The sequence below is a fragment of the Phoca vitulina genome, unplaced genomic scaffold, assembly GCF_004348235.1.
Source record: "Phoca vitulina isolate PV1807 unplaced genomic scaffold, GSC_HSeal_1.0 scaffold43, whole genome shotgun sequence".
NCBI classification, from domain to species: domain Eukaryota; kingdom Metazoa; phylum Chordata; class Mammalia; order Carnivora; family Phocidae; genus Phoca; species Phoca vitulina.
In genome coordinates this window covers 3416714-3436094 of record NW_022589746.1, presented here as the reverse complement: position 1 = coordinate 3436094, position 19381 = coordinate 3416714, and the positions used below count along the sequence as shown (strand labels likewise).

At 44.1% G+C, this 19381-nt stretch overlaps 1 protein-coding gene across 10 annotated transcripts in view; it reads left to right on the top strand.

Annotated features, from left to right (window-relative positions):
- Positions 1-358: 358 nt before the first annotated feature.
- SIPA1L2 (signal induced proliferation associated 1 like 2) overlaps positions 359-19381 on the top strand; it is a 212733-nt gene continuing 193710 nt past the window's right edge. For 2 of the 10 annotated variants that reach the window (XM_032430402.1, XM_032430407.1), the window contains exons 1-2: positions 4201-5292; positions 7886-7969. The gene's annotated coding sequence lies outside the window, so the exon portion shown is untranslated. Of the gene's footprint in view, positions 424-667; positions 1252-4200; positions 5293-7885; positions 7970-12463; positions 12879-19381 lie in introns of those variants that run through there. The other 8 variants (XM_032430405.1, XM_032430400.1, XM_032430404.1 and 5 more) reach the window with 6 other exon arrangements.

Below are 19381 nucleotides of genomic sequence, written 5' to 3'. Positions count from 1 at the left end.
CGGCGGGACGGACGGCGCCCGCGCCCAATCGCGGGGCGGGGCCGAGGGGGCCTGCAGGCGGCGGCCAATGGGAGGCCGCAGAGCGGGTGGGGGGCGGTGCCGCCGGGCGGGCGGGCGGCGGCGTCGGGAGCCGGCGCGGCAGACCGGGAGCCCGGGAGGAGCAGGCGGAGCGGGAGGAGGACGACAGAGGAGGAGGAGCAGCGCCGCGCCCCCGCCCCGGCCGCCCGCCCGCCCGCGCGAGCTCAGGCCGACAGCTCCAGCCGCAGCCGGCGGGTCCGGGCCGCCTCCCGCCGGAGCCCGGCGCCGGCAGAGTCCGGGCCGATGGGCAGCCCCGGGCAGCGGCGGGCGGCGAGGCTGCGGCCCCGGTACGCGCCGCCGCGCGCTCGCGGGCTGTAGCAGGTCCCGGCGGACTGCGTCTCTGAGGTGCGTGCCGGGCGAGCGGACGGGGAGCGAGGCGGGATCCGCTCGGGGAGCTTTCGTGTGGTGTCCGCGCACGGCCTCGGCGAGGACTGTCCCGGGGTGAAGGGGCTGCTTCGGGGGCTGACGGCGGGGCCGGGGGCAGGGCAGGGGCGCGGGGCGGGGGTCCGGCTGGCAGATGCGCCCGCGCTCCGGAGCCCCGGGTGCAAGAGGAGCCGCCGCCGCTCGTTCTCTCAAAGTTATCGATCGGCAGAAAGGTTATTCCCGTCTTGGTGACACGAGCACTAATGAGGACCTCCTCTGGGTGCGCAGCAACTCCTCTGTGACTAACCTAAGAGCAAAGATAAAAGGCTGCCGGACGCGGTGCACTGGCGCGCCGGGCGGGGTGACTTGCTGAACTTGCTGCGGGGTGTATTCCCCCGGGAAGGTGTGCGCCCCCAGCGCGCGCCCTAGCCGGCGCCCGGCTCCCTCTTTGTAAGATCCCGAGCCGGGGCGAGCGCCCTTCCAACTCGGCGCGACCTCCCTTCGGGGTCCCAACGGCTCTGCCACCTCCCCGGTGTCCATGCCTCGCTCCATCCTCCGCTCCCGGGCCTTGCCGGGTCCCCCTATATTATTAAAGCTAGTTTGACCACGTCCTGGGAGTATCCCCACGAGCACCTACAGATTAATTTTCAACCGTGCCACAAACCCAAAGAATCAATTTCGGTTCATCATCTACAAGAGAGAGCTGATGCTTCTGGGGAAGAGAAAACAACTTGGCATTACCCCTCTGGGAGATATTTGTCATCATTAACCTGCTTCAGTTAAATTAATTCAGCCCAAGATGACTCCAGCGTGAGTATTGGAAAAATCAAGTGCATTGGTCACGGAATTGTGGTCACCAAAACATGATTTTGGTCAAAATAAAATTGTGCATGTTTTGGATTTTGTGTAGATTAGAGTTGGTTGTCATAAGGATGGCCTTTTTTTTTTTTTTAAAACAAAGAATCTTGACGATTCTCATAGGTTTGCTCTCAGTAAGTTCAAAATAGTCACTAAGATTTTTCTTTTCTTTGCCTCTTTTGTCTGCAGTTTTCATTTCTAAATGTTAACACTAGATGGCTTTCTTATTACAGGCATTTAGTAAACTGGGCTTTTGAGTTGGCTATCTGCAATCCTGGCGGCAATTTTTCCAGTTTTGCAATTAGTAATGGGAGAAAAAAATCTCTAGAACTGTTGCTTTCTTTGAAATATATGACTTCTTTATATAAAACAAACATCTAGATTTCAAGAGGTGTCCTATTACTTCTGGCATTCCTAAAGAGGAATTTCAAGAGACAACTTGGTCACCATTTTTAGTCACAAATTTAAGGATGTCTGTTTCATGTTTTGATTTATTTGAGGAATACATTTGAGGAATGTATTTAGACAGCATTTTCACTTACTATGTTTACTGCTTAATTTAGTAGTTCACTGCTTGGTTCAGAGACGGATAAAAGACTATTATTCATGGGAAAGTGCAGTCTTTCTTGAGTTTTGGATATAGATATAGCATTGATTCTTCCTAAGATTCCAGTGATGCAGGTAGTTGGAGTCTATATGCATGATTCATACCAAGGATTGTGTTAGGGGCATCTTTATTTCTTTCTCCCTAATTGGTACTTGGTTTTTCACTTCTAAGCACAACCCCTTTTATGAGAAGTACAGTAGCTTGTAGTTGGCCATTTTAGCAGAAGCAGGTTCTCAGTTAAACGTTTTTAGTCCTTTTTTTCTAAAGCAAGACCATGGCAGCCTGTCCAGATCTTGCCTCGGTAGGCAAACTTGTTCATAAGCTGGAGAAATATCTTAGACTTATTTTATAGCTGTCGTTTATTGTGTGTCTTGCCCAGCTTAAAATACGACATGTTGAATTTGTTTGTTCTAAATTAGAGTGTATTCATAAATAGCTGAAGGGGAAAAAAAAAACTCTCTAGCAAACATCTGGGAAGTAGGAAATGAAATCAGAAACAGCTTTTATCAGTACCCACATGCTACCTATAGATGGGGTGAAATGAACTTGGGTAAGAAGCAGTGTAAGCATTTGGTCTGGAAAATACGAGCTAAATTGCAGGTATGGAGTTAGAACGTCTGGCCTTGGGTACAGGCTGCAGATTTTCCCCAGCTGATTTAAGTGTCTATTTTTCATCAGATGCTTATTTTTTTAAGTCCTAGCCTTTCTTAAAGAGCTTTAATTTTATGGAATGTGATAGGGGAATTATCAGAGCACCATGGTTTGGCTTTTATGATGTTTACTCTAGTTACAGCTGTGTACTGGGGGTTTGTAAGTTGTTTTCCCCCAGCCCTTGTGACTGGAATGGTATTTTAAAGGATTCCTTGATACCTGAGCTTAGTAAACACCTGTCTGCCTGGGGATCTTTTCACCTGAGGCAAAAGGAGTAGTGGGTTATTCATTTTGATAATCTATCTGTTCTTGAAAGTGAGGAAATAGTAGTGAGCTACCTTGAAAGGGCAACTGTCTGGTAATCGAAACTGGCTTGAAAGTGTTTATGTTTGGTCATCAAAGCTAATTTAAAAGGGGTTGTGTTTACGGCATACTTTGCAAAGAACTATGTGTTTAAGTGGGTACTGCTCCCATCGGAATCCCAGCCATAATTGGTAAATGCAAGGTGTTTTGGTGGTTTTTTTTTTTTTTTTTGAGATTGAGGAAGGCATTGAGCCTTTGCATTTCTGATCTACTTGTCCTGGCAGTTTAGGATTACCTATCCTTTCAAAGACATGCTGAATTTGAAAATTTAGACTGTTGTTAACTGAAAAGCAAAGCAGTTTTTGTTCTGTTTTGAACTTGAATGAGATATGACGTACAGTTCTAAAGAATACAAGGAACCATGTTCCAGATTTTTCTACTCCTATGAATGTACCTAATTCCCTTGCAGGGTGATAGAATAGGGAGAGTGTTAGGCTGGAGGGACAGAAACAGCTAGTTTCCTGCCTCTACCCCCTGGCACGAATGAGTTTGGATGAAGTATTTCCGTGATCCCTTTCAGCACCAACATATTAGATTTCTTTCACATTTAAAATAAAGGTATTAGAGTAATGGACATGACTGATGGTGATAGTTGATATTTTTTCATGATTTTGTCTTTTCTTTCGTTGTCTTATCATGTGTTTATATACGGGCACTGGCTTGATGAACTCGGTTTACCTCGGAATCAGTGATTCAGAAATTGCTTTTCTGTTCCAATCACGTTTAGCTGTGACCCCTTCAAAGGAAAGAGAACAATACAACAGGACTTTAAATGCTTAACTTCAGAGCTAAATTATTTTGGTCCTTCCTGGACTTGATTCATAAGCTTTGGTTCCCAAGAGTGGTTGAAGTGAGCCAGATCTGACCCACAGTAGAGGTTCTGTGTCTTGAGAAATTTCATATTTAGTGTAACCCAATTCCATAATACTTCCCCCCCCCCCCCCCACCGTATGGCCAAGTAGGGTGATAAGAAAGAAGGAAAGAGGCAATAGTTGAGTCTAGTTGCTGTAGCATCTCCGTACTACAATGGTCCTTAAGGTTATCCCTTCCTTGCTGTATTGTTGCTGTATTTTTTGTTTTCATCCACCTGTAAAATTTAAAAAACAGAAACAAGAGCAGATTTTAGGGATCATCCCATTTGTCAGTATGTGATGCCACACAAACATTGAAAATTAAGGACAACAGTTACTATCTGTTTTCAGTGCATTTCATCAAGATATATTGATATATACCCCACTCCCCGTCTTCCCCACCCCCCAAAAAAGGAAGAAAGAATATGCATGCTGTCAGACAGGAAGGTTCTTCCCCTCCAGAGGGGACATTTGTTAAAATTATCCCACACGTGCATATATACCGTCCCATACACGGATATTTTTTCCTTTTTCACCGCCCAGTGAAAACTTCACTGAGGACCAGGATTTGGAAGTCACAGCCCAACCCAACTAGCCCTTCTGTGATGCTCGGATCTCTTTATATGCTCTACAAGTGGTCTTCCAGCAATACCTGAACATTGCCTGCAAGGGGTGGAGAGCGCCACCCTTCGGATGTTTTAGACTACTAGAAGCTGTTTTTTACCTGTGGCATTGAAATCTAATTCTACCTGTTGATTTGCTTTCTACTCCCTTGGTGGCCTGTAGAACAGATCTTTCTAGAGATGCATTTCAGTTACTCACTGAGCAACACCTGTCAAAGTTGGACCCAGAGCTGAAGTCTTCCCACTCAGCTTGACCTGTGCAGAGTAGGAGTGCCCTTCCTTCCTCTTTGCATGTCCTGCTTGCCCTGATGGAGTCCAAGCGTGCATTCACTTTTTTTGGTGGCCACGCTCCTCAGACTCCGTGAGTTTCCTGTTCGCTAAAACCCCTGAGTCCTTAATCACATGCTGCCATTAGCCACGTCTTGCTTTCCTGTACAAATGTCATTGTGAGACCTAACATGTATTGTGCTTTGTTTTGCTTTGTTTTAGCTGGTTCTACCCCTGGTGCTTCTTGGAATTTGACTCTGTTATTTAGCATCTTTGTCTGCTCTCCAAAAGAAATGTTGTCTGCAGAGTACATCAGACTGGTTTCGATACATCTCTACCTAAGTCACTGATGAAATTGTTAAACTGGCTCAACTATGAGTCGTGCCTCTAGAAGCTTCCAGGTTTACAAGGAGATGTACTCCTTTAACCAAGGAGTCTTGGTTCTAGTTAGGTTACTAATGCACCTAATTTCTTACCAACTGGCCCCTATTTCTCTGCCTTTTCCATGCAGATGTCCTGGGAGAGCATGTCAAACCTCCTTTGCTGCTTCTACTGCCCAAGTTACCCTAAGACAGAAATGAGTTCAATTTTAGTGTGTCCCTGGTAATTAGAACCTCACTCTGCATGGTTGGTGAGTAAGAAATATTCGTTTAATGACTGACTGACCGAATGACTTAGAAAATAGGGCCCCACTGTGACCTCTGACCCCTGGAGGTCTTAGGCACTAAAAAGACTGTGGGAAAGATCAGAATGTTGTTGGACTTTCCACACTTATTTTGTAGCTGGTTATTATTTTATTTTGCATAGCTTTCAGGTAGCGGAGAAGAGAACCATGATCTTTTCCCATTTTCCCAGTGTTTTGATTATCAGTTAGTAGATGCTCTTCCCTTCCTATTTCCTGAATATATTTAGTCCTGAGGGGCTTCTTGAGCTCCGCCCACTGGATTACTCCATATTTTTCACTTCAGCATATTTGCTAAATCTGGAAGAAGCTCCCAGTTAGTGGAGCTCTTCAAGCAATCAGAGTCGTCCAAAGTAGGCTGTTTAGTTGTGCATTCAGTTACTCAAAAGTAAGAAAATCTAGGTAGAGAGCCAATGTTAAAAATTGTTACTGTGGAAAGTCAGAACTCTTGGATAAATAAAAAAATTATGTATGCTGAGATGAACTATTTGTGGAGACTTAAAAAAGCATTTCTGATGGCAGTGCTTAGGGCATGGTAGCATGGGTAGTGAGCATGATGATTGCTTTCCCGGTCTTCTTGGGGGCTTCATAATGCATTTGATTCCTGGTTGAACAGTGGGAATTCACATGGTTCAGAAATAGCTGTGGGATACCGTCTCCTTTGTAGTGAAGTTTCTAATAAGTAATTTTAGGAATTACAGTTTTCATTTTTCATAAAGGACAAAAGCTGTCGTTGAGTGTTTAATACCTCAATCCAAAGAACAGTGATTTCCTTGTAGTAGGTTTTCTAAATTTTCTTCAACGTGCATACCCCTTCTGTACAAAATCACTTATTTAAATAAATGTCTGTACATGTATGCCTCTGCATATATATAGGTTTGTGTATGTGCATTTGTGCGTATGTATATATACACATGTATGCATGTAAATGTACCATGCTAAGATATGGACATTATAAAATATAAAAATACACATTTTAAGAAGAGTGGTATTAAAAATAAATAGAAGTGGAGTATTTCCTTTTGCATTTCAAAGGCTCTTTTGTTACCCTTCAAAATGTGTGGCCCCAGTCCGGAGACCCTTACTCTACCACCCTCTTGGATTAGAGTTCATGACCGTTTGGAAGCAGTTTCTCAGGGGCCTGTCAGCATCTTGCAAAGGAAGTTTAAGACAGACCCTATCCTTACAGGGCCCTCTGTTTACTGTATTTGTTCCTTTTTTGAAGACTTTTTTTTTTTTTTTTTTTTACTTTGGGCTGTTCTCTTCCAGAATTGCTTATGGGTTACTTAGTTAGGGGTTTCATTTTGGGGGGGGGAGGGGATAATGTATTGGGGGATACCGTTCTCCTTGGACCGTTTCTGATTCAACTCAGCTGTGGAAGAAGCATCCTACTATCACACATAGCCCAAACTAGCTCCACGATCAGGACAGAGGGATGTAACTAATTCATTTGCTCATCTGGAAACTTCTGAAGCGTAAGAACAATTTTTTCTTTTTTTTTTTTTTAAGATTTTATTTATTTATTTGGCAGAGAGAGACACAGCAAGAGAGGGAACACAAGCAAGGGGAGTGGGAGAGGGAGAAGCAGGCTTTCTGCTGATCAGAGAACCCGATGTGGGGCTCGATCCCAGGACCCTGGGATCATGACCTGAGCCGAAGGCAGACGCTTAACAACTGAGCCACCCAGGTGCCCCGAGAGAACAATTTTTTTCTTAAATAGGCTCCATACCCAGAGTGGAGCCCATTGCAGGGCTTGAACTCAGGGCCCTGAGATTGAGACCTGAGCTGAGATCAAGAGTCGGTTGCGTAACCGACTGAGCCACCCAGGCGCCCCTGAAGAGTAAGAACATATTTAAAAGTACAGATTAATAGTACAGTTCTGCCTGTGTGTGTCGTTGGCTAGAACTGTGGCACAACCAGCCCCTCCTGTGGGGGAGTTAGGGAGACTAGCCACCCAGCCTCTCCAGGGCCCCTGGTGCTGAGGCAGACCTTCTGAACTAGCACCTCCCACCTCATCCTCCTTCCTTTGTACTTTCTGCTCTCCTGTACTCTGCTTGACCTTAATCTGTAGCACTTACGATTGCCTGATGTTATATTGTGTGTGTGTGTGTGTGTGTGTGTGTGTATGTATGTATTTTTCAGTTAGGCTCCACACCCAATGTGGGGCTTGAACCCACGACCCTGAGATCAAGAGTTACATGCTTTACCGACTGAGCCAGCCAGGCACCCCCAGTATTGTACCTTCATTGTTATATGTTTATCTTCTGTCTCACGTCGGTAAGACATAGGAGCCAAATGGGAGGGCCATTTCTGGTTCACTCCTGCCTTGCCTGTATTTCCATGGATTTTGCCACATAATAGGCTCTTAGCAAATAAGTATTTGTTAAAGGAATGATGGAGAGCCGTGGGTTTAAACATGAACCAAGTGTGTATCTTGGCTTTTGTTGAGCTTTAAGTAGTGTTGCCGAAAAAGTTCTGATGATTTCTTCTGTAAATGGCCTATCTAAACAACCTTTCATACTTCATTTTAAATCTTTTCCAGGGCATTTGAGATGACCTGTGATTGGACTTTGATACCGAACTGGTGGAAGTGGAGAAGTAGTTCCTGAAGGGAGTGAGAGCCAAGGTCCATCTCTTCCATGAGGACCTTGGTAGCCCGGGCGTGGTTCTGGGATCTGGGGCACCCTAGGGATGGCCTTCTTTCCATGAGAGAGTGTGGTCTGCACCTTTCCCAGGTTTCAGAGTCTCAAGTGCACAGCCCTGTTAGAATCCGATGAGGCTGCAGTTCACTTAACCCTGGTTTGGGCTCATTATTAAACATGACTGGAAAGACGTGATTTCTGAATTGTGCGGAGTCACCTGTAGACTTTCACCTGTCAGTTCATTAGCCACGATCATCTCTAGAGGAGACAATGGACTTTTGAAACCTCATCAGTAGTATACTGTATATCTCTTGTTGACCTAGCACTTCTGAGGTTTGCAAGTGCATGAGAGTTACTTATGCCTTAAATATAGTAGGCGTTCAGTTAAGCATTAAAGTCTCTCATCTTGAATATCCTGATACAGTAGTATTCAGGAATTCAGAGGGCTGTCATTCTAACTCCTGTTTGGGTAAATCTGTGTGAGGATGTGCTGTGAGGAAATTTGAGGCACGACTGAGAGACTCAGCTGAATAATAGTAAAATCACCTCATTGACCAACCGATTTTGCTTACTTGAGGTCATTGGAAGTCATTTGCTGGGAATAATGCATCTGTTTTCCTATTTAAAAACTTTCGTGTGATAGTAAGAGTAAGTGATGGAGACCAATGTTTTTGACTTAGGAACAGAATAAAGAATTGGGGAGGGGTATTCTTCAAAATTAATGCAAAAACAGTGATTGTGCTGAACTTTCATTGGTTTTCTCTCACATACTTACCAAGAACCTTGTAAGCTGATGGGATGACCCCCTTTCAGTGACACAAAAACTAAGGCTCTCGGAGAGAACACATGCTCTTCCAAGTCTTCTTAATCTTCTACTTTAAACCCGGTCTCTTTGCTCCAAAAACAGGGCCCTTTCCTCTCTTCCCAGCTGCCTTGGGAGGTATGGTTGTTTCCAGGGATCATGGAAGGAGTAAATGCAAGAGGGAGGAAGTAAAGAAGGTGCATGCCCAGGAGAATGGTGGAATCCAACCAGTTGTCCCTGAAAAGGGGAGAATAGGTGGCCCAGGGTTAGGCTGACGCATCTGACAAATGCCCCGTTCTATCAGCCAGTGGATCATCTGTTATTAATTAGAAATGTTGTAATTTGTGGTGGGGTAGCCGATTGAATCTGTTTATCTGTCCTTTGTTGGGAAGCGAGTGGAACATTTCTTGAGCTCCTGTGCCTTTGCCAAGATTAAAAGAAGTATAAGAGGAAAACAATTTTTGTTTTGCATTTATACTTTGCCAGATTTGCATAATCTTTGTTTGAGCCAGTTGAATGTGAATCCCTAAATAAATTTCAGGCATTTAAATATTTAAAAGGATTCATCCACAGCACTTTACTCACCCAAAGAATAAGTGCTTACAACAAAGAGAAGAACCCCCTTGCAGATGTAGCCCATACAGACTCTGTTCACCTTGTCATTGAATTATAAAGCATTAATAGCAAAGCTGACATTGGAACATTGGCTGAAATGCTCGGCTGGCTCTCTTCCAAAATATTGTTTCCCTGGTAGAGAAAGCAGGACGGTTTGTTTAAAGTTGGCAGCTAGCCAGCCCGGAGGGCTCTGACGCAATCACTGCAGTCACTACTTTGCTCCGACTGCTAATTTTAGGGCAGTTAAATCGGGGTGATGTCTGGTGACTGCAGTCACTGTACGTCTGGTGGCGTGGAGCTTTCCAGACCTGTCCTCCGAGCCTGGCATCGCCGGGAGGTGAGGAGTGCTGGGGAGCAGGGCCCTCGCGGGGCTGCAGGAGACACCGCCTGGAATCTCACTATTTTCTTTGTCACTCCGTCAACAAATCCGTCTCCCAGTACACTTGGCCGTGGGAGGTGTTGAGGATGGAGGCAAGTGTAAATAGAGGCTCCCGCCTTCCCCGGGGCAGCCCGCTGACAACATTCTCATGTTTTCCTTGCTCTGCCTGCAAGCGCTGGGCTGGTTTATCGCTGAGCTGCTTCCGCCTTCTCCTTTTCTGGAAAAGGGAAAACCGAGGAGCAAGATGATAATTTTTGGAAAGCCATTTGGAGCACTGTATGGAAGAGCCCCAGAGTAGAATTTTCTGGCTATTGCAGGGGTGAGGAGGGGTTCTGTGGCCATGTCCACCCCACTGAGCTTCCTGGACAGTGAGTATAATCCCATTTGAAAGTAAGGACGTGAGCCACGCAACCTCCAGGTCTGGTTCAACGCTGGCCTTCCACGATTTCCCAGTTAGCAGGAGGCGCCTTGGGGCCTGTGACTTCATCCCCTCCTGTGCCCCAGGTGAGCGGCTGGCCCAGCCAGCAAATTCACTGACTCACAGCACTTCCGGCCTCAGAGGGGGCCCTTCTGGTTGTCCTCGAATCAGACTTCCTCCTGTGACTGATTCAGACATTTAAGAGGCTGCTTTAACAGGTAGGCCCTATTGTGTAAGGCAGCGGGCTGCCTAATTATTGGGGGATGAGCTGCTCACCCATTCTCCCATCGGTGTTCTGGCCACGTGTCAGGTGGGTGAGAAAAGTGCCCGTGGAGGAGACCCTGGGATGGACAGGCACTGCAGCTTTTTCAGCCGAAGGCTCCATGGGCTGCTGAGAGTCAGGGGCGGGGGGGGCTTGCTTAGTCAGGAGAACATTCTAGAAGGCAGGCCCCGAGTTACGCTTCGGAACATGGTTAGGATTTGAATTCTCCATGCGGGGCCCCTGTGTGCAGTGATGCTCGTGGCTCTGCAGGGACCAGCGAATGCAAATAAAACTGTCACTTGATTGTTCATTGGACCCCTGTCTTGTCCACACCTCACTCTGCTGGAAGTGAAACTCGCCTCCTTGCCTGGTTTAGGTTTTGCAACTCCCCAAGTGGATTTTTATGATAAAAGCAACATCAAGGAGAAGAGATGGACAGTATTTTTGACACAGTGGTTGAGTTGTCTGTCGTGTAAGATAGTCAATCTGATGTGTCCCCCTCACCCATTGGAATTTGTTAAAGATTATGGAGTGTGTCATAAACCTGGAGGAAAAAATATAGAAAGTAAATGATGTGCTTTTTTAAAAAAAATATTGAGGAATAATAGATAACATTGTATTAGTTTCGGGAGTACAACATAACAGTTGACATTTCTATGTGTTGTGAAATGATCACCACAATAAGTCTAGTTACAAAATTGTTTTTTGTGTGTGTGATGAGAACTTTGAAGATCTACTGTCTTAGCAACTTTCAAATATACTATATAGCATTATTTGCTATGACACCGAGCTGTCCATTACATCCCCAGGATTTGTTTAGTTTATAGCTAGAAGTTTGTGCCTTTTGACCCTGGTGTTTTGGTATAAAATTACTGACTCTGTTTCGGTTGTTTGTCCGGAAAATATACACACAGTATTACAGTTGCAATTCAAGGTCACGTGTTTTAAGACTTTAGGAATTTATAACTTTCGGTAATTGATTTACCAAAGCGATTTATTTGAAAATTATTCTGAGTAATCAAAATTTTAAACCGAGGCAGCAGGCTTGGGAAGCATGGCTGTGCACAGTGAGCACTTACCCTGGGGAGCACTCGTCCCCCACAGGGGTCTCTCTGGGTTGTGTGTTAAGTTGCTGTCCATGCTCAGTTGCTTGAGCTCACCTTTACTTTTTTTTTTTTTTTTTTTAAGATTTTATTTATTTATTTGTCAGAGAGAGAGAGAGCACAAGCAGGGGGAGGGGCAGGCAGAGGGAGAAGCAGGCTCCCTGCTGAACAAGGAGCCCGATGCGGGACTTGATCCCAGGACCCTGGGATCATGACCTGAGCCAAAGGCAGATGCTTAACTGACTGAGCCACCCAGGCATCCCTCACCTTCCCTTTTAAGTGCCATGAAGTTGTAGTAAGTGCTGGGTAAGATTTGCATTCTCCTTTAAACTCTAAAACAAGAAATCGCAACATAATCTCCATGTACTTGCCCTCAGATTTTTATCATACAGGTTTGCAAACATACAGATGAGTTGTAAGAATTAGGTAGTATAGTGGACACCATATATCCACCCCCTAGGTTGTGGAAGGTGTTAACATTTTACTCTATTTGCTGTATGCATATCTATCCATCAGTCCGTTTTGGGGGATGCATTTTAAAATAAGTGGCACACATCAGTATACTTCCACTAAACACATCCGCGTACATATCATAAATGAGTTTAAAACTTTTGATTTCTTTTTCGCGATAAAATTTATAAAATGAAATGCATACATTTTAAGTGTATCACTATGAGTGTCGATAAACACATACACCCATTTAACTCATACTTCTGTTAGGATCTACCTACCACCCCAGAAGGTTCTTTCCTGCCCCTTCCCCATCAGCTTACTTCCCCCTCCCTGACAACCCCCATCCTGGGCAACAGTGTTCTAATTTTTTTTCTTTGCCATAGATAAGTTTTGCCTGTGTTGAACTTCATATAAATGGAATTGTGCAGTATATACTCTTTTGTGCAAGGCTTCTTTGCTTAGCATAATGTCTTCCTACTTTGTCATATGCTTTTAAATATATTACAGTGCCAGGCTGGCTTTAGCTTCGCCTTGGTCACGGGCCCTTTTGGAAGGTCATATTGTCAAGTGATTTTAGGAACAATTTCTTTCAGGTATTTGTATATTTTTCTTAAGTCCCGTCTTCCCCTTTGTGAACAGGGATGTGATTTTTACACTTAATTTGGCCATTTTCTAACTGGGTCTCTTCTTACATCCCACCCATATGTTCGGCAAACCAGGCGCATCTTCAGTCAGTTTGCAGACACTTGCCGCAGAGGGGGCTCAGGCTGGTGGGAAGCTTTCAGCTGAGCCCCCTTGCTTCTGAAGAGTTGGATCGACACATGGACCATTTACTTGTGTGTGCTACTTGGAAAATTTTAGGTAAAAGAAAATATGAAAATCCATATATTTATTTTTGCAAAGTCTGTTCTTACCTTTGTGATTAACTTCTGAGAGGTTTGACATAAAGAAGATTTTGTAAGGCATCTCTGAGGGATAATTTCTAGTTCAAATGCAATAAACTATTAAAGCTAAAATTTCCCGAGTTCACTTTTATGACTGGAGGAGACTAACCAATGAAACCTAAAAAATTAGGAGATTTTTAAATCACCTATGGTGAGGGGATACTGGCTAGTAAAATAAAATACTAGCTGACTTAAAAAAGAAAATGCTAGATTTAATTAACTGTGCCTTTTGCTCTGCCCACTTTTACTGAAGCTCCAAGTTGCTGAACCTCTCTAGCTAGAAACGAACTAATAAGTTTTCATCAGCAGTACTGGTTTAATGTTTTGTTTTGTTTTTGTTTTGTTTTTTGTTTTGTTGTTGTTATTTTTAAAAGTATGCTATCAGTGTGTGAAGATTTTTCTTGAGGGCTGTGTGGGTTAGGGAGTTCTACCTGCTGTAAAAGAGATTCCATAATGCAAGTTTAGACAAGAGATAAGCTGGCTTCTTTCCACCATCTGGGTAGATGGGCTGCACAGCTCTGACACGCATGGACCCGGGTTCCTTCCATCTTGTTTCTCCACCTCAGGGCCTCGGCCTCATGGCGGGGTGAAGCCTGCTGGGCATGTCTGTACTCAGGCTTGCTGAAAAGAGACGGAGCACCTGGACGACCGCACCTCACTTCAGGGGTGCTGGGGAATGAAAGCAGTGTTGTGACCGTGCATGCGCTTCTGTTCCAGGACGGTGGCGTTGGCCCTGCCCATGGTACAGTGGGTGCTCACGTGTCTTCCTTCATTTGTCCCATACTTACTGCATGCTCTTCTGTGCCAGATGCAGTTCTAGGGAGGGACTCAGGTTACAGCGGTGAGTAGGCAGACATGGGGGTTGGTCTTACAGCACTCGCCTTCTGGAAATATAGTAGATCTTCTAATAATATTTCTCTCAGCAGATTTTTTTTTTTCCTAATGGGAGGCAGTGCTGCCTTAAAGTGCAGTTTAGTTCTGGGTGGAGGAAGGGAGGATAAAGTCTACTAATAATGAGATTGCAGACAGATTCTGTAACTCTGAAAGAAATGTTTCTGGGGACATGGATTAGGGGATGTAATAAAGGACCTCGTCCCCTGTTTAAAATGCAGACTCATAATAGAAGGCTTAAGAGACACTTGATGAATGGAATAATGGAAATCATTTATTCTGGAGCCAGAGGGTTTCTTGGGAGCAGAAACCTTTTGAATGACTGCAGGGTGCTCCAGCCTGCATGCCATTCAGGAGGAAGTTCCATTGGAGTCCATGGAGTCCAAGGGCCATCTCCCACTCGGAGAGGGGCTGTGATGGGGTCATGGGGCAGATCGTCAGGAAACAGTTGTGCATGTGATTTCCTCTCCTATCTTGTGAGCTAATATTACAATGCTTTTGCCCCCAAAGAACTTGGAACAGACTATCTGCCAGCACCTCGAAAGACTCTTGAAGTGACAGTCTGATGGGTCCAAGTGGCTGCTTTGGACCCCATGTGGAGCAGCTTGTGAGTCTGTCTGGGCTCAAGCGGGCAAGCCCAGTGCACCTTGGGTGCCAAGAGTGTGGAGGTGGAGGGTGGTCGCCATGTCTGGGTTCTGAATGTTGTGTTTTCTAGAGTTACCTGTGAGTTTCCAAGCCTGTGTAGAGTAATCCTGGGGATAACAAACAAAATAAATTCCTTCCAGAGGGCCACCTCATAACATCCAGAATGTGCTTTGAATGTGAGTTTATTTCCTTCAGAATGTTTGAGAGAAAAGACTTCCTTCTGCTGCTCACTTGCTCCTTGTTGAGGGGACCGTATCCAGCTTTGGATCTGAGCTTTTTCCCTAGAGGTTGGGACTGTTCACGATCTTGAGTGAAGGTCTGCAAAAGAGCGAAAACGGAGTGATTCAGTTGCATTTGTCATTTTGGACTAACAAAAGGGGGGGGATCTCTTGCTTGACATAAATGACACTTAACATTGTTTTAAGGATGGAAAGGCTGAATGGTTTTTCTTTTTCACAGGAGTTTCATGGCATTTTGATAATTCATTTCCTCCCGATTGCTATCTGCTCAGGATGTTACAGATGGGTTATGCTGATTTTGCTAATTTTTGCCAATAATTTAAGCATGGAAGGAGTCAGGGAACCTCCCGAGCGATAAGAACACAGCTGCTAAGGATGACTTTGAGAGAAGAGGAGCATTTCTTGAGCCTTTCAGATGATTTGGGGGCAGGAGCCATAGCTAAGCCACTGCAGATGGTATGTTTTCAACTCACTGTGGCAGTTTGGAAGGTTTTTGTTTGTTTTGTTTTACATCTTTTTGTTTGTAGTGAACAAAAGAGCAGTGTGGAACTTAATCAGCTAGATCAAGTGTATATAAATTCTAAGGATGGTGTCTCTATCTTAACTGAAATACTAGGCTTAACGTGTAAGGGAGGGAAACGGGCCCGGTGATTTACTGGTGTCTGATTAAATCCCGTACTAACCTGCCACTAAAAGGTGTGTGCTTTGACTTTCCCTCAACGGGTAAACATTTACATTGGCCTTTGCCCTTATAAATTCACTATTCCATCAACCCAACCAAAACCAAAAGGACACTTCTGCTCTCGCTGTTATGTGAAGTGTTCGGCGGCCCTCGCAGGGAGCATGGGACTGCATTTCACGTATTAAGTTCATTTGTTTGGTTTGAAGGAAAAAGGGAATGCTTCTAGAGGAGGTTTCTCAGGGGTCATGTCTTCACGGGGAGGGGAGAGGAGATGCCAAAGAAATTGCAAATATTTTAATAATCGTCCTAGAAGTGGTTTTTACACAGCACCCTCCCACTGTTCTCTCTTATCGTTGGACTCAGAGATCTGCTGGCCCATGCCTCTCCTCCTCTGGGCGATTCTTTGACTGTTGTGCTCAGAAATTCCTTGGCCCTTCCTGTTGCTCAGATGCTGGGCATGTTCTGGGAATTCAAAAAAAAAAGCACATAGCACCTGAGAGATCGTATTCTGGGCTCCCTGAATCGAGACGAACTAGTCTGACCTACATCGAGAAGTTTTATTTTATTTTATTTTTTGTCATTATATCTTTTTTGTTCTTGGATTATATAACTTAATTGGAGGTTCCAAAAGCCTGATCCTTCTGATCTTGTCTTTATAGTAGGGTCTCTTTATAGTAGCGTTCCAGTTTGTTGTTGTTGTTGTTGTTCTAATTACTGAGGCACCGGAACACATTTTGGACCATCGCCAAGTAGAACTGTAGTCTTAGTGGGCCCTGAAAAGCAATTTTCTTTTTTTTTTTTTTTTTAAAGATTTTTATTTATTTATTTAATTGACAGAGAGAGAGACACACAGCGAGAGAGGGAACAGAAGCAGGGGGAGTGGGAGAGGGAGAAGCAGGCTTCCCGCTGAGCAGGGAGCCCGATGCGGGGCTCGATCCCAGGACCCTGGGATCATGACCTGAGCCGAAGGCAGTCGCTTAACCAACTGAGCCACCCAGGCGCCCTGAAAAGCAATTTTCTTTAGGTTTTTCCCTAATGCCTGTGGGCTCCCGCCTCGGCCCCAATGCCAAGTCCTCCTGAGAGCTCAGCCCTCCCTGTTTACAAGTTTTGAATCTTTGCTGCATTCTTCTGAATGTTTCGATTCCAAGTAATTTCCAGAAATGTTGGAAGACAGCTTCACCTTTGACACCTGGAGGTATTCCTCTTGACTCCATAAAAAAAAATGAGAGATTGCTAGAGAACATCTATAACTTTGCTTTTTACTTCTTGTCTGGGACTTCCACAGGCTTTACCATCAGGATACCTTTTTTTTTTTTTAACATAATATTAAAGGTCTTATAGGAATATTAATATTGTCAGTAATACCTTTTGGAGTTTTGACATTGGTAAGTGCATTTACAGTATGGCGCTGCTGCTTATTAGGAGCTCATTCTGGTTGAAGAGCCCAAGGTCACAGAGCATCCATGGCCCTCTGTGCTTTGGGCTTATTGTTAGACCATATAGAATTTTTTTTTTTCAACTCATTGTAGAACTGTGAGTTAAAGTTACTGTCTCGACAGAGGGGTTCCCCCTACCCACCCACTTCCTGCCCGGTTGTATTACCTTATTCTGTTTCACTTTATGTATTCACTGTATTCTACTTTTATCAGGCACCTACACTGGCATTCTGGTGAATTCAGACTTAAGGAGAGAGATGTTGAGATGGTGCCCCGCGGAAGACTGATCTCTGAGCTAGTCTAGGGGCTGGTGTTTTGTGTAGGTGCCAGGATTTGTGGCCATCAGTGTGGTGGGTGCTGTTTTGTTTGTTTATTTAGACTTGGGGACAGGTAGTAGAAAGCTTACAAACGTTGTACTGTCTGTCAAGATCTCTTAGTATAATTTCTTAAGTATTTCATTCAACAAAAACTACAAAAATTACCAAGGATGTGACCTCCCTGACATCTTTGATCACCCTTAGTTTACTCTCTTCTTGACGTGGGTATATTAGAGCTTAAAGAGACACAAAATAAAAGAGCCTAAGCTTTTATTATTAGACTTAACACGTAAAATTACATTCCTATATATGTGATCACAATAAACAAAATATAGGAAGGAAGAAAAGCATTTAAAGAATTGTGCAGTTTGTTCACTGGGATTATGAAATGGGAGATTAATGAGTCATAGTTACATGCATAACTTTGTTCTGCAGTCGTAACCGAATAACAATTATGAGTAAAAGAGCAGTTCCTCATACTAAATGCTCATAATACATTTTGAACAAATACCACGTGTATCAGAAGAGTTGGCCCTTGAATAATGTGGGGGTTAGGGGCGCTGACCCCCTGCCCAGTCAAAAAGCCACATGTAACTTTTGAATCCTCCAAACTTAACTACTAATAGCCCAGAAGACTTACCTATACCAATGATCACTTACTTTGTATGTTGTATGTGTTAAATACTATATTCTTACAGTAAAGTAAGCTAGAGAAAAGAAAATGAACTTAAGAAAATCATAAGGAAGAGAAAGCACATTTATGGTACTGTACTGTATCGAAAAATAAGTGGACCCATGCAGTTCAAACTCATGCTGTTCAAGGGTCAACTATTTTTAGAGATTGTAATGTGATAAGTGAGCTTGCTTGCTTCTTGCTTATTAATTAATCAGGGTCAGATTGATGACATGCTATTTCCGGGGGATAATATGTATCTAAATAGTTTCTGTGTTCTGTTTTAACAACGCTCATTGCAGAGAGACCCTCTGACACGAGGCGCTTGGATGGAAATGGAAGAAGAGATTTTAAAGCACTTTCAGCAAGTTCAATTTATATAGCATTTTTTAAAACATATATTGTATTACTTGTTTCAGAGGTACAGATCTGAGATTCAACAGTCTTGCACAATTCACAGCGCTTACCAGAACACATACCCTCCCCAGTGTCCATCACCCAGTCACCCCATCCCTCCCACCCCACCCCCCACTCCAGCAACCCTCAGTTTGTTTCCTGAGATTAAGAATTCCTCATATCAGTGAGGTCATATGATACATGTCTTTCTCTGATTGACTTCTTTCGCTCAGCATAACACCCTCCAGTTCCATCCACGTCATTGCAAATGGCAAGATCCCACTCCTTTTGATGGCTGCATAATATTCCATTGTATATATATACCACTCTTCTTTATCATTCATCTGTCGATGGACATAACTTTTATCTAAAAATAAACAGATGATGTATTTCAAAATTGTTCTTTGATCTGTCATTGGTGGCCAGGCCCACCCTTGTGTTTTAATGAACAAAAGGGATTTTGTATACTTTTGTGTTACATTTGACAACTAACTATGAAGTATCACATCGTAATACCTTCCTAATGATCACGACTAGTCACGTCACCTACTGTGCACATTCAACTTCCAAGCTGGTTTCCAGGTAGTTTGATATGGGTGGTTATCCTGAGTTAGCTTTCAGAGAAGCAAGGTTAAAATTGTGGAATACAAACCATTGGAAAAGAGGTACCCCCCTTTTTTTTAACAGCTGCCTCTTCTTTAAAGTGGGGGCTGTGGATTAGTGTTAGATAATGTGTTTGATGTCCTGAAGACTGACATGCAGTAAGGAGGTGGCTAGATAAGGAAGTTCTTACAAGATTTATTTTTGTGCTGTGAATTTAAGCCAGTGCAATAGAATGTCATAGTCCCTCTGGCCAGGTTGGCCTGCCTGACACCAGGTGAGTATTTCTGGCCCCCAGGTCTCTCTACCTGGAGTGCTGGTCAGCTCTCCCCTGCACACAGACTACCTTGTGTGTGTAGTATTGCATGAGATATGGGTGTGCTGCATATAGAGGAAAAGCTGTGTTAACTTGAGTTGCCTGATAGTACCAAAATACAAACATATTATTATTATTTTTTAAATAGGAGGACCGTATAAATGGCTAAGGCTGTGCTAAGGGGTAGACGAAGGGATGATACTGAAAACTGGGCACAATCCTGTG